At 37.3% G+C, this 14,419-nt stretch overlaps 1 long non-coding RNA gene across 1 annotated transcript in view; it reads left to right on the forward strand.

The window, feature by feature from the left end:
• Positions 1–11,155, forward strand: part of LOC106028832 (uncharacterized) — a 164,451-nt gene extending 153,296 nt beyond the window's left edge. The window contains exon 7 of the long non-coding RNA XR_010048017.1: positions 1,942–11,155. This is a non-coding gene — a long non-coding RNA (uncharacterized LOC106028832). The remainder of the gene's footprint in view (positions 1–1,941) is intronic.
• Positions 11,156–14,419: the final 3,264 nt, after the last annotated feature.

A 14,419-nucleotide genomic window follows, 5' to 3' on the forward strand; every position in this document is an offset into this window, starting at 1 on the left:
CTACTTCCTCCCATTTCTGCTTCTTCCTCCCATTATTAAATTAAATGTTCCTCTTGGAAGGTGAATGTTCCTCTTGTGAAGAATACAACAAGTTTGAGAATCCCAGAGACCGTTCATTAGAAGGAAGCTAGTTGGGATTGTGTATTAATGCACCAATAGCTTCAGACAGTGGTCTGCAGGTGCCACCTTTGGAGTTTCATGTGCAGAAGGAGATGATGTCCACTAATTCCTCACCCTAGGAAGGGGGAACTCAGTTCTCAGTTTCTCTCTTTGCTGGCTCATTCTTGCTTACTATCATCAAGCAGCACCTCTGGTAGCCAAACTTAGCTCAGACAACTAACTTTTAATCAGTAAGCAATTGTACCAACAACTGCCTCACTTTCTAATTTCTATTGGAGTTATGTGTTCATTAATTTAAATAAACTAGTAGTTCTTTTATTTCAATGCAGGAAAAAATGTAATATGTAAAGCGGTTCAGTAAATAAGCATATTCACCAAGGAGCACATTAAGTACTACATAATTGGATACATGGAGTCTTAGGTAGGTGTTGCAATATGCTTTTGTGATTTAGGGGGAAGTTGGTTGGGTTTTTTAGGGAGGGATCAGTAATGTTTTATTCACATTCAAAATAGTGAAACAAAGAGTCTTTGAAAATTCACTTTTAGGCTTTCAGAGATGGATTAGCTTTGGATAACAAGGGATTCTTACACTGAATTTATGACCTTAGAATTTGTGATCAACACAAATATGTTAACTGGTTTTGACATTTGTAATGACATATTCAACTTGTTATGTAACAAAGGATGAATTAAAAATAAATATAAGTGTTTTATATATTCCATAAGATTATTAAGTATATTTTAATAATATCTGCAGTTGGGGAGAGATAAAAAGGAGGAAGATGCAGAAAGAATTAAGTTCTGGTAATCAGTCTCAAAATAGATGAGAGTAGATTTGACACAACAAACTTTGAAGAGTGTTAGTGGAGAATATATCTGGTGGGACTTTCAGCAGTTCAAATGTTCAATTTGATTTTAATATAATTTTCTCTAAGACACACATTGCGTCCCCTGAGATTTCATGGAGTTTATACTGTTAATAGTTTATATATTAGTAGTTTCTATGCCTATTCTAATCTTTTCTGTGTACATTCCTGGCGGAAAACACTTATGAGAAGATATAATGGTGGTAAATCTATTCAATGTTTTTTGTATGATTACTAAGTGAGCATCTTGTTTTTAATGGTTGGAGTTTTCTTTTGCCAAGGTTTTTAGCCAACGGGTTTTTTTTTTTTTTCCCTTTTCAGCCTTGTTTTGCTTTTTAAAAAGCCTTGTTTGGCTTTTAGGGATGGCTCATTTGGGATACATGTTAAATCAAGAATCTAGGCATGTCTCAATGAATGTAAGCATTATTTGTCATCGACATGAGCTAAGGATAATAATAACAACAAGAATGAAGACAGGGAAAGGGGATTTAGAGTCAGAGGGAGGGAGGTGGGTGGGAAGAGAAAAGAGATGAAAAAAAAACCAAGCTGTATTATGTGCATGAACTTACTTGTCAAGATGAATGTAAACTTCATGTACTACGAACATGTACTAACAAAATAAAAAACAGGCTTGTCAGCTTCCTAATGGATGAATTGTTTTGAATGCATAAAATCCGTTTTGTCTATATTTTATTATTTGTTGACCAGTTTATATTCTATCTTAGCCTCAATTTTTCTTCAACCTTCTACATTGCCCTGTGGCGTGCAATCAGGGAAGGAAGTTTTGTATTGCACTGAGCAAATGTCATTAAAGGCTGAGGCAATATTTGTGGATAGGAAGCCCAGTTATGATAAATCTAGCTTTAAAAGGTTAGATAATTGCTTGGAGAGGAATGAATGACTGAATTGATTGGATTTAGGAAAGCTGCTGACTTATGTGATTCCTTGTCCACAGGGCAATGGCTACCTCTTGGGCAGCTTTCCTGATTATGACCTGGCAGAGTACCGATGAATCTTTGTTTCTATTTGGATGCTGACATCATATTTGGAGTCCGGCGTGGGACGACTATCATAATAGTAAATTATAGTTATCTTTGCCTTTGTATTTTCAAAGAAATTTTATATTTACCATTGCTTTCTGAGACAATTTGATGAAGTACAAAGAGCATAGGTTTATAGGCCACATGATTTGCTGCAGCAGCTGCCATGTATCTCTGGAGAGATACACGGGGCCAACGAGGTCATATAAATGATAGTCCCCACAGTTCTTACCAAATTAAGAACTTCTGAAGGTCACTTGAAGTCTCTGAGCCTTGTTGGCTTCCTTGATAAAGTAAAGGAGCAAGTTAGTAACTGGAAAGTCTTTAACCTTCTCATAGGAATCTTCCACCATTATAAACATTGGTAGATAACTGGAGTCATGTACCGTTTTGTTGAACTAGAGCACATCGGTAAAACAGTGGCCTGGCTGACAGGACAAGCATGTGATCAGTCCCACACTTATCCATCCTGTTGCGCTTTCTTCTGTGTTAAAGGATGATGGGCCCATTGCGACCTCTGAGGAACTCCCTGTGGTCCTGAGACAAGGACAGTCACTGCTGAACGCAAATAACTTGAGGTTGGAGAACAGGAAATCCAGCTGCTCCCAGAGGACCACTGATCCTCTAACAGGAACTTCTCTGGATGTAAGGGATGTACGAGCTTCTTGCATCTGTGAAACTGCACAGTTCAGGCTTTCCAGAGAAGGCAGGCTGGTCACTCATCTAGGGGTAGAGCTATGGAGAAGTCTATGCTTTGCATTTTCTGTCAGTCCTTTGAAACCAGTGGTTCTTATTTTGAGCCATCTACTTAGAATTATTAAGAAGAAGCCTGGGACTTCATTCTCAGAAATCTCGATTCTTTAGCTATTGAAGAGTTGGTCCATGGCATCTGAATTTTTAATAAGAGCCAAAGAGAATTCCGATGTGGTGAGCTGGGATGAATTCTGAGAGCCTTGTGATAACTGCCCCTGCCTCAGACTGCCTAAGAGCTAGTGTTCCTAGAAACATTCTCAAAAGTAGTATCATCTTTCTCAGTTTGAATCCAAAGAAAAAACTGAGGCTCCCTATCAAACAAATTCTGAATCCACTTGGCCGGCTTCTGAGCCTGCCACCACCGCTGAGTATTCAGCTTCCAGTTTACCAGTGGCAAGATGCCTCCCTTCCCACAGGTATGGGCATTCATAAGCTGCCGGTGCGGTAGAAGAGCTGTCAAAGAACGGGCTGGACGTAGGGTGACCACTCCTGGTATGATCTGAAACAGCAGCATCAAAAGAGTAACTACAAAGGGAAGTAGAAATCAGAGCCAAGAAAATGGTGTTGAGCAGCAGACCTGAGAACAGTGCGATGCTATCAGCAGAGAGCAGCTCAGGGCCTCAGCGGAATGGCTCCTCAGAGGCAGGACTGTGCAGTGGAGCTCTGTGGGATGCAGGCTGTGAATAGGTGACTGCGTTGCTCTTATCAAATACCGGCCATGTACACTAAACACATGATATAAGATAATCTTTACAGACATTCACTGATTACACAGAGATCTGAGAAATAAAATCTTCACAGATGATGAAAATTGTCCATCTTGTTTCTGAGGACCATCTTTGACAAGGACTTTACATGAACATAATGAAGTACGCTTTCTTTGTAGTTTTTATTAGTAATGTTCTTTATTGAAATATTACTTAGATTAGGGAGTAGAAAATGTGAGTGCCAAATACTACATATTTTAAATTTGGTGAATTATAAGCTGTTTCTATTATATATTCATCATAGTTTCAGGAATCCTTTAATAATGTACAAATTATTCTTAGAACAAAATCAAGGCAAGGACTGCATTTGATCCCTAGCCTGCAGTTTGCAGATCTTCCTAAATGTTATCCCTACACTAATAGAAATATTATTTTTGTTTACATTGCGCTTGATATTTTCTGGTAGGAAATGTAGTTCCTTAGGGAAAAAAATCACAGTAATATAATTTCCCCAATGATGCCTCAGCTCCTTTATTATGTACTTACAAAGGATTAAGTCCTCAGTATAAGAAGTGGAATTATCTAAATTTGCATCCTCCTGTGGCCAGCTAATATCAAGCCGGTAAATAAAGAGCTGAATTTCAGTTTTATTTCATTTGACAAATGCTGGTGTGATGGTGATCTGGCTTTCTTGAGCTCTGATTTTAAAACTTAGCATATTATAGCTAACTTTCCACAGATAACATACTCTAAATTATCTTAATGACCTCGTTTACCAGTTCTACGCTGAGATTTATCTCAGTTCAGGGAGACTGTGAACATAAGGTATCCCAGACTATCAGTGACACTGCTGCAACAGTTGAGCGTAGTAAGATTTCATAAAGGCCAAATGATGCCCCAGTTAGATAGAACTTTAAGTAAAGGAAAGCTTTGGTTGGATATGATATCCTCATGTCACTCTTGATATTTCTAGTGATAACTACAAAGCTCCTGTAATAAATATTCTCATAGAGTACAAAAGGTTTGACTTCAGCCAAAGAACATTTTGATCACATTCAGTTAATGTTTGAATTTTGAGGATTCCCTATCTACTTGCAAATTTGCACATACTCTCTCGTGTTATGAACATTGTGTATGCAAATTAAATTCACCTCTGTGTGTTACTGGGAGACTTAATAGTGGTCATTATAAAAATTATGAAGGTCAGGAACAAAGTAGTTGCCATCGGGTTAGAGAGTCTGTGCTGGTCCATGGCCACTGTAACATTCAGAGAATGGTGCCCCTTTGTGTGAGCAGATGAGACCCAGTGGCAGGGTACGTGCTCTTTCCAATGGTGACCGATTGGATTTCAGCCCAGCTGAGCACTGCTGTTTAGGATTTTGTGCCTGTCTGGAGAAAGTGAGAAGAGATAAGACATATCGAAGTAATGTCCAGTGAAATCTAGGCATCAAGGATTGCTTCCTAACTTCTGTCTATGGTGACTGTTGTATAAAACAATATCTGATGTAGTGAGCCTTTCACAACAATCTCAAAAACTGAAACTCACCTTTGAAAACCATTGGACCAGAAGAAGCAATGGTAGCCCTGGGAGTAGATGCAGATGCCCAAGATGAGTTCCCGGTGATAAGTAGAAAATTGGGGACTGCAACTTCCTCTTTCCTGGGTGTGTTACTGGGCGCCATAGATCTGAATCCACAGTGCCCCCTACTGCCTCATGACATGGGGCATTTATTTTGTGATTGCTAAGTGTTGGTTCCTTACCATTCTTCCCCAAGTCAAGGGTGGCAGAAGCAGATGAGAATTAAAAGCAATGCTCCTCATCTTTGTGGAGCTAATTCCCAAATGAGGAAGCAAGGTTGCTGGGCAGCACACCGCTACTTAGTGACATGGATACGGCTGAATCTCTTTATTACTAGTTTAACTTTCTCACAGAGTCATAGAGACATTTTGTCTCTAGGAGTTCTGGGTATGGTTTTCTGCTGCATTTGGGATGAAGCTCAACTTGCAAAGGGGCTTAGAGGAACATAAATTAAGTTCAGATTTTTGAGAGTAGAGGGAAGGGGACAAGAAATACTTAGTGGGAAAGAGTGTACATTCAGACATAAGAATCAAGTGGAATTCAAACATGGCAAGAGAAGAAACTGACATTATCTCTCATTTCCAAGGCTCCAAATTCCCAAAAGCACAACGGTGTATTATCCTATCAGTTGGGGTTTCTTATATTGAGTCAGACTTTCTGTTTGCTTGAAGCCTGATTACTATAATACTTGATCTGATTCTTTTCATCTGGGGTCCACAGACTTAGGCATAGAAGAGCAGCTGGTATTTTTGTGCTCTAGTGATGGAGAGGTCTTTAGGTATTTTTAATTTGAAGCCTACAAACACATGGCAAATAATTCTCAATCAGTGTCCTAGAGATCTCAATTAGGCTGGTGTTTTATGTGGTTGTATTACAAAGGGATTTAAGGACAGTTTTCACTGCATACTTTCCCTATAATTGCTGAGCTTAAATGCATCCCTTGAACAAGTGGTACAACATTCTTCGAGACGGGCTAGTGATGAAATATTAAGTCATTCTGGGAGTTAGCTTGATGATAGTTATGTAATGTGTGATTTGTGGCAATGAAAATGTTAAAGGGCCAATTACTGCATCATTATGGACATATGATACATCAACCTAACGATACATCACTCCCTTTGTAGTGTTCATATGTATTTAAATGAGGACATAAATTGTCAGTACTGTCAAGAGTATGTTGCATATCTGCCTCAGCCAGCAGTTACAGGGTGGAGATACAGGTGGGCCATGGAGCAGGGAGGCCAATGAAGTGAACCCGGCCACTTTTACTCAGATTCCATTCCTTGTTGGGTCACCTTGGTGAGTTAACTGTTCACTAAGCTCAAATTCTTTACTGTAGAATGAATGTCTTAGAGTTGTGTGTGTCTGCAGTGGAGGGGGTTAGTGGTTAAACCATACTATGAGGTACACTGTAAGTGTGTGGTGATAGGTTCCCTATTGTCACTGGGCTTGTTACCCTCTTAGACTCCATGTATCCAGAATTTAAAATGGAAATAACTTTTCCTGAGAGTATTTTTAACGTCGTAAATCTGACTTCTTTCTGGAAGGCTGAATAAAATGCACCATCTTTAAGATTAAGTATATCTCAACCAGGAATCAAGTACTTAACTTGCCTACTTCTGCCACTCAGCTCACATTCCATCTGTGGCCAGGTTTTTCTTTTCTGCCTCCAGAAAGATCTTTATTCAGGAGCCCTCAAATTGAACCACCTTCATTCTTTCACCAGGCCAGGATTCTGACACCAAATTCACTGATTCCAATGCTGAAAATTCTGAAATAAAGGAGTTTTGAGAAGTCTCTTTTGTTTCTCCAGGCTGAGCCTGGAAGGCCTCGTCAATTGAATGCGGACAGAATATAAGACACTAGTTGATTCAATCAGACTAGAGTGAGGGCTATTTGGGATCATCCCAACCATATGGTCATGTTCACTCCTGCCACTATTGGAGCTCACCATGCATCTACCTATGGGTGGACCTTTGTTCTCACCATGTGGTAGCCAGCTCTTCTGTCTGCCCATCGACGGACCTTGACCTTGCTGGCTCTGAGTACTTGAGAAATCCCACTTTGTGACCCGTTTCTTCTGGATATCATCCCTTCCTCTTGAACTTTGGGACACTCAGATTTCAGGCTGCCAGAAAGATGAAGAGGGAGCAGCTACAGGAAATCGAGGAGCAACAAATCAAAATAGGAAGACAAAACCCAGGAGACTCTGGCATCAAGAACTCAAGTGAAGGAAGTATTTCAGGAATGAGGGAGGGGCCCATGGTATCAAATGTTGCTTACTTAAAGAGTGAGATGGAGACTAAAGTTATTTCATGAGATTAGCAATATTGATTTAGTCACTTTAAAACATTGGTTTCATTCTTAGAAAATCTCTGTGGAGGTTGTTATTAAAGTTTGTTTGTTAGGGAGAGTATTTATCTCCCTCCCTCACTGCTGTCCTTCCACATTTTCTTTTCCTTTCTTCCTTTTCTTCTTCCTTCCTTTATTCCCTTCCTTCCTTTTCCAAGTGAAGTTCTTAAGATTCAGGATACACAACTTTTCAGATGTATTCAGATGGAAAGTGACATACTTTAGACCTGAACCTTTCCCCCATGATCTCTGCTGTCAGATATTTACAATTTAATTTGCCTGTCACAGATCTCCTTTTACTAGATAAATCTATTTTAAGATTTATTACATATTGCAAGCTTAAATTTTCTTCCACTTTCATGGATTTTATGTGTCAGGAATCTGATAGGGTAATAATTTTAGGAAATTTCTATCCTATCTGAGAGTAAAGCAAAGCCTTAGTGCATTGCTTCCAGCACTCAGTCCTCCTAGGCATCACTGAGTATTTTGTGGAAAGTAGAATGGGAAGGGAAAACTGTGGCAGGAAGAAGATTCACGGGAATCCTTTCCATCATTATAGTTGACTGAGCTTCCCTGAGGAGATTTCTGAGAAGGTTGACATGTGCTTGACAACTCAGGGGTTAAAGCAATTCCGCAGGCAGCTGATAATTCTGGAACAAATGAACTCAAAGGTTTTTGAGAGGTGGGTATAGAGTCTGATTTAGCTGTTTCTGTTTTCGGCAAACAAGCACTTGTTTGGAAATGATATCAAGGCCATCTCATTCTATTTACTGCCTCCTTAGTTTAAAATTATCCTAAGCATCTTTGAAGAATAATGCACATACAGAAAATCCATGTGCAGTATTAAAATAGTAACATTAAGGTATTAATGTCTAGTGTTTCTCTTTTGCAACCCAAAGTTTAATGTCTGAAGGACAAAACATGACAATGAAAATATCCCAAGAATAGATGGCGTCACTGATGAATGCTACCATTTAAGAAGAACTAATACCGGTTTATCTCAAAGTCTTCCAAACTCATTTTATGAGGCTAGAGGGAAGAATCCTTTCAAACTGATTTCATGAGGCCAGCATTACCAAAATACCAAAATCAGACAAAAACAACAATAAAAGAAAGCCATAGGTCAGTATCCATCATAGAAATAGATATAAAAATCTTCAACAAAGTATTAGCAAATCAAATTAAATAGCTTATTAAAATATCACTTACCATCATCAAGTGGGATTTATTCTGAGGATATGAAATGATTCAATATATACAAATTAGTAAATACAGTTCCACATCAATGGAATGGTGGACGAAAACAATTTGATCATTTCTATAAATGCAGAAAGAGCTGGATAAAATTTAACATTTTTTCATGATAAAAAAGTCTCAACAGAGTAGGAATAGAAAAATATACTTCAACAAAATAAAGGCCACATAGCACAAGCCCATGACCAACTTCTTCTTTGGTAAAAAATTGAAAATTTTTCCTCTAGAACTAGGAAAAAATCAAGAACATTCATACTTGTCACTTCTACTCAAAATAGTACTAGAAGTCCTAGCCAAAGCAATTTGGCAAGAGAAAGAAATGAAAGCCATCCAGGGCCTGAGGATATGGTTTAGTGGTAATATACCTGTCTATCATGTATGAGGCCATAGGCTTGGTGTTCAACACCACACACAGAAACAGACAATCAGACACACATCCAAATTGAAAGAGAAGAAGTTAACTGGTTTTGTTTGGCAATGATATGACCTAATCTATAGAAAACCTTAAAGGCAACACCAAAAAATTGTGAAACTAATGACTAAACTTAATAAAGTTGCAAGATACAAAATAGATTCAAGAAAGTCTTTAATATTGCTATCCACTAATAATGATCAGTCTGAAAAACAGAAACCTAGAAAATGATTTCATTTATAATGCATATAGATGAATTATTTTGAAAAAATTTAACCAAAGAAATGAAGGCTTATATATCCAAAATTATAAAACATTTATAAAAGAAGTTGAAGAAGGCGTAAATAAGTGGAAAGACACTTCTGTGAATTTAAAGGATTAATACTGTTAAAATATCCATATTACTCAAAGCTATATACATATTCAGTGAAATCCTATCAAAATTTTAATAGCACTCCTCACAGAAGTAGGAAAATAATCTTAAAATTTATGTGAAACTATAAAATCTCCATTAGTTAAAGAAATCTTGAGAAAAGATGAAGACATATTACCTCATTTCAAAATGAACTATGAAGTTCCAGTAATTAAAACAGCAAAATACTGAGTGTTGTGAGGTACTCCAGTATTTCCAGCACTGTTGGAGACTAAGCAGGAGGACTATTAAATTTGAGGCCAGCTTGGGCAGCTTAGTGAGGCTCTGTCTCATAAAAAGAAAATGCATGAGGGTGCTCTCAGTCTCCAGTGCTATAAACAAAAAAGGCCAAGGGCAGGGTATGACAGGACAGGGCAAGGCAAAATAAGGTAACACAATACCACAGCACACCACACAACCCAACACCTTAACATACCACACAACACAACACCACACCACACAATACAACATCACAGCAAGGTGCTAACATAGAAACAGGCACACAGACTAAAGAAAGAGAATCAACAGCCCAGAAATAGATACACACATTATTTATGGTGAATTAGATTTTGTTTAGCAAAAATAGATTCCTTAATAACTGGTATTTGGAAAACTAGATATTACAAAAAAGAGAATGAAATTTGATCCTTATTTCCTTATCTCACACTACACACAACTCACAATGGATAAAGACAGTGGACCTGAATGACTAGAACAAATAAAGAATTGAAAAAAAATCAGATCCTCCAAATTTTAAGACTCAATAAAAAAGATATCTGAGATGAATACACAGTTCTCGGATGAAGAAATACAAATGGCAAATAAATACGTGAAAAACTGTTCCACATCATTTGTCATTCGAGAAATGCAAATTAAAATAACATTAAGAATCCATCTCACTTCAGAAAGAGTTGCTACCATAAAGAAGAAATCCACCGATAGCAAATGCTGGTAGGGCTGATGGGTAAAAGGAACCCTTCTCTACTGTTGGTGGAAGTGTAGATTGGTACAACCACTATGGAAATCAGTGTGGAGATTCCAAGAAAACTAGAATTAAATGTCTTATTTGATCCAGCTATTCCTCTTCTAGGGGACATCTTCCTGGAAGAATAAAATATATCATACTATGGCAACGTATGAACATCTACGTTTATATGTTTATAGCAGCACAGTTTGTAAATGCTAAATCTTGAAAATAATCCAAATTTTTATCAGTCAATATCTGGATAAATAAAGTCGTGGGTTTTTTTTTTTATATATACAACAGAGTACTTCTCAGCCACAAAGAAGGATGAACTTGAGACATTTCTAGGTAAATGAATGCACCTTGAGATCATATTCTTAAGTGAAATAAAATTGGACACCAATGTGTAAATATTCTATTGTTTCCCTGGTGTGAGAAACTGAAAGAGTAATTAAGGACCAAAAATGTATACTAGATATTGTGAAATAGGAAGAAATCGTTCAAAAGGAAAAAGTATCTAGGGAGGGTGAAAAGGAAAAGAAAAGAAAAAAAAAAGATTAAAAGAAAGGTGAAATGGAAACAAAGTTTTGTAAATAAGGAAAGGAACAGGGTTGAAGGGAGGACAGTGGATTTGGAAAAAAAAAAAAAGAAAAATCAAGATGTATCATATACAGGTATGAATTCCCTATGGTGAATGTGATCATTATGTATATCTAAATTATAATAATAAACTTAAAAATGAAAACTAGAAACACAAACAAACCAACATAGAAACAAGTAGAAAACTATTATGTAAAGAGTGCTTTATGACATTGTTCCATAAAACGATTTATTTCTAGGTAAAAACTTAACACACAGGCAACAAAAAGAAAAACAGACAAACAGATTTATATCAAGCTAAAACGTTTCTGCATAGCCAAGGAAACAATATGAAGAATAAAGACACAAGCTGCAGAGTGGAAGAAGACACTTGCAAACCATACATCTGACAAAGGGTAGTATATAGGAAACTCCTTAATAACAAAAATTCAAGTGACTCAGTGGAAAATTAGCACTAAACCTGAGTCATCATTTCTCAAAAGTTACAAGTAAGGAGATATAGACATGTGAAAAAAATTCTCAGTACCACTGATCATCAGGGAAATGCAAATTAAACCATGAGATACTACCTCACACTTGTGATAATGGTTGTTATCAAAAAGATAAAAGATATAAAGTGTTGGTGACGATCTAGAGAAAAAGGAAGCTGTGTGTATCCTTGACAGAATGTAAATTAGAAAATTCATTGTGGAAAGCAGTATGGAGATTTTTCCAAAATTTTTAAAAAAAATTTTTATTAAGAAAATTAAAAGAAAGAAGGAGCTTAAGATAACGGAGGACATAACAACATAATAACACAGGTCAGAACAGAATAATTTAAGCAACATAGTGTTTCACCACAAGATAACCTGACATAACAATAGTTACCATAGTGTCTCTTTCCTTGAAATATTTGAGTATAACTTCATATCTTATAGCATCAAACACAACATGACAGTGTAAAACCATTCAAGAGAATGAAAGTATTACAGGGTATTTAGAACTAACCAACAGAAAATGAACAATGGTTTCTATATTATCTCCTTGTCTATAAAAAGTTTTGTTTATACTATCACATATAATAAAATCCAATAAGATACAACATGATAAACCAATGGAGACAGAAGAACAAATTCATGGGACTTCAAAATATTAAAAATGGAACCATGTAGTATATATCCCCAAAGAAATGAAATCAGTGTGTGGAAGAGACACCCGGACTCCCACGCTCATTGAATTCATTGAATCACTACTACACAAGCCAAGATGTGGCATCAGCTTAAGTGTTTACCAATATATTAATGGATAAAGAAAAGGTCTCACACACACACACACACACACACACACACACACACACACACATGCACACACACAGGGCTGATAAAAAAAAGAAGGAACCTTGTCATTTGTGATATGAACAAACCTGGAGGAACTCATGTTAAGTGAAATAAGCCAGGTACAGAAAGACAAGTACTGCATGATCTCAATCACATGTGGAATCTAAAAAGTTGAATTCATAAGAGGCAAAGAGTAGAACGCTGACTGTCTGGATAGCACCTACTAAAACTCTGTTGGGAGGATAAGATATCTATGTACAATTTTGCTTTTAATTTGAAATGAATGAATAAATATTTTAAAGGATAAAGTGCCTATGTAGTTTTGGCTTCTCTCATGAGAAAGTAGTGAACATTTTATCTGTTGATAGGTCCGGATTATTAGGTAGGCCGAGAAATGCCGTGGATACTTGAAGATAGGAGAACAGGGTGGTGATTAATTTGACTGAGATATTGTTCTCCATCACAGAAATCTCTATTTTCCACCGAACAAAGGTTTACAGCAATGTTAGGCATCTATCTACTGGTGAACATTTTTAGAGAAAGTAACCTGCAGGTTGCTTTGAAACGCACAAATGCAGCTTGCTTTCTCACACATATCAGGTTCAGTTACCCACCAAATAATTTCAGATCAGATGTCTTTTTTCTGTCTTTGTTTGCTTTCCTAAAAGCCACAAAAGACAGTTGTCATCAAGACCTTCATCACAGTCTAAAAATAAGTCACTAAAATTTGGCATTCCTGACCTAAAGAATAACTTTTGGGATATTTAAGACTGAAAAGGACGTCTTAAAAACTTGACTTGCCTGTTGAGACACAAAGTGATGAATGGAATTCTAGAACTGTAAAATGCTAACATACAGAATTTATTAAAAGCTTTAATTTATTAATTAAAGCAACCAGAGTCATAAGTCATTTCTAAGTTGAAGTGGCTGCTTTGAATAATTAAAAAGTAGAGACTTATGCTGAATTGAAGGGCCTGGTCCATTTCTGGGTCCAATTAGAGCCTTGTGAAGGTCCAAGACAACCACAAGAATGCTGAAAGGAGCTCATGATGTTGAGTTTAGGGTCTCCATGCCTGTACCTCATGTTTGTGAATGTGATTGCAGAATGGAGTTTAAGTCTCAAAGAAACAAAACTTGCCTGATTAAAGACAAACAAACAAACAAACAAACAACCACAAGTCGCTTTTGGAATGACAATGATCCAAGTGGGCTCTGCAGAACTGAGAGTGGGCTCTGAGAAAGCATCAGGATACAGGGTACTCTGCAAAGATGGGTGCTGGGTAGCTTGTTCATGGTGGTTGACATTTTGGATGTACTGGTCCAGGCTGTCTGAGCAGGCTATACAGTAGTACTTTAGTTCATGAACTTAGCTTTTTCCATGATTCTGGTCACAAACCGAATTGGATGAGAACTGCATCAAATTTAACAGTTCATCATATTGACCTTATGGGGAAATTTGATTTGACTCTTGCTCAATTCGACTTGTGACCAGAATCATGGAAAGAAGTAAGTTCATGAACTGAGGGACCAATTTACAGTCCTCAGCTCAAGTGGAACCAGGAATTCATTTACGATTCTGCCATCTCTGTGGCTCACTGAGTGTCTCAGTGGCTCCATTTCCATCTGGGTAAAATGTAGAGACAGTGATTGTCTCTGCCTCTCCCAGGATTAATGAGGTGGTATTCACAAAGAGCATTGTATTCTTAGGAAGGAATGCTCTGTGGCAAGACATTACAGGGCAATAACAGTAAGCATGTTTTAAACATGTGCGTGCTACTATCCAGTGGGAGCTACGACTGAACACTTTTGTATCTCAAATACAAACTGATGCATATGGAACTATTTAAGGGTAACACACGTCAGGCCGAATAAATGAGATAGTTGATTATTATACAGAAGGTAGTTCATGCTTAAAAAATGCTTTATGCTTGCTATTTCATCCTCAATACACAGAAGACATACTTGAGCAGTTCTATTTAGATAATCACTGGCCATTGAGGGCGGAAATTCGAAATAGAGAAAAAGATTGGATCACGGAGTCTGT

This window comes from Cavia porcellus, unplaced genomic scaffold (assembly GCF_034190915.1).
Source record: "Cavia porcellus strain 051 isolate PalLab524CR breed Dunkin Hartley unplaced genomic scaffold, mCavPor4.1 scaffold_6, whole genome shotgun sequence".
Classification (NCBI taxonomy): Eukaryota; Metazoa; Chordata; class Mammalia; order Rodentia; family Caviidae; genus Cavia; species Cavia porcellus.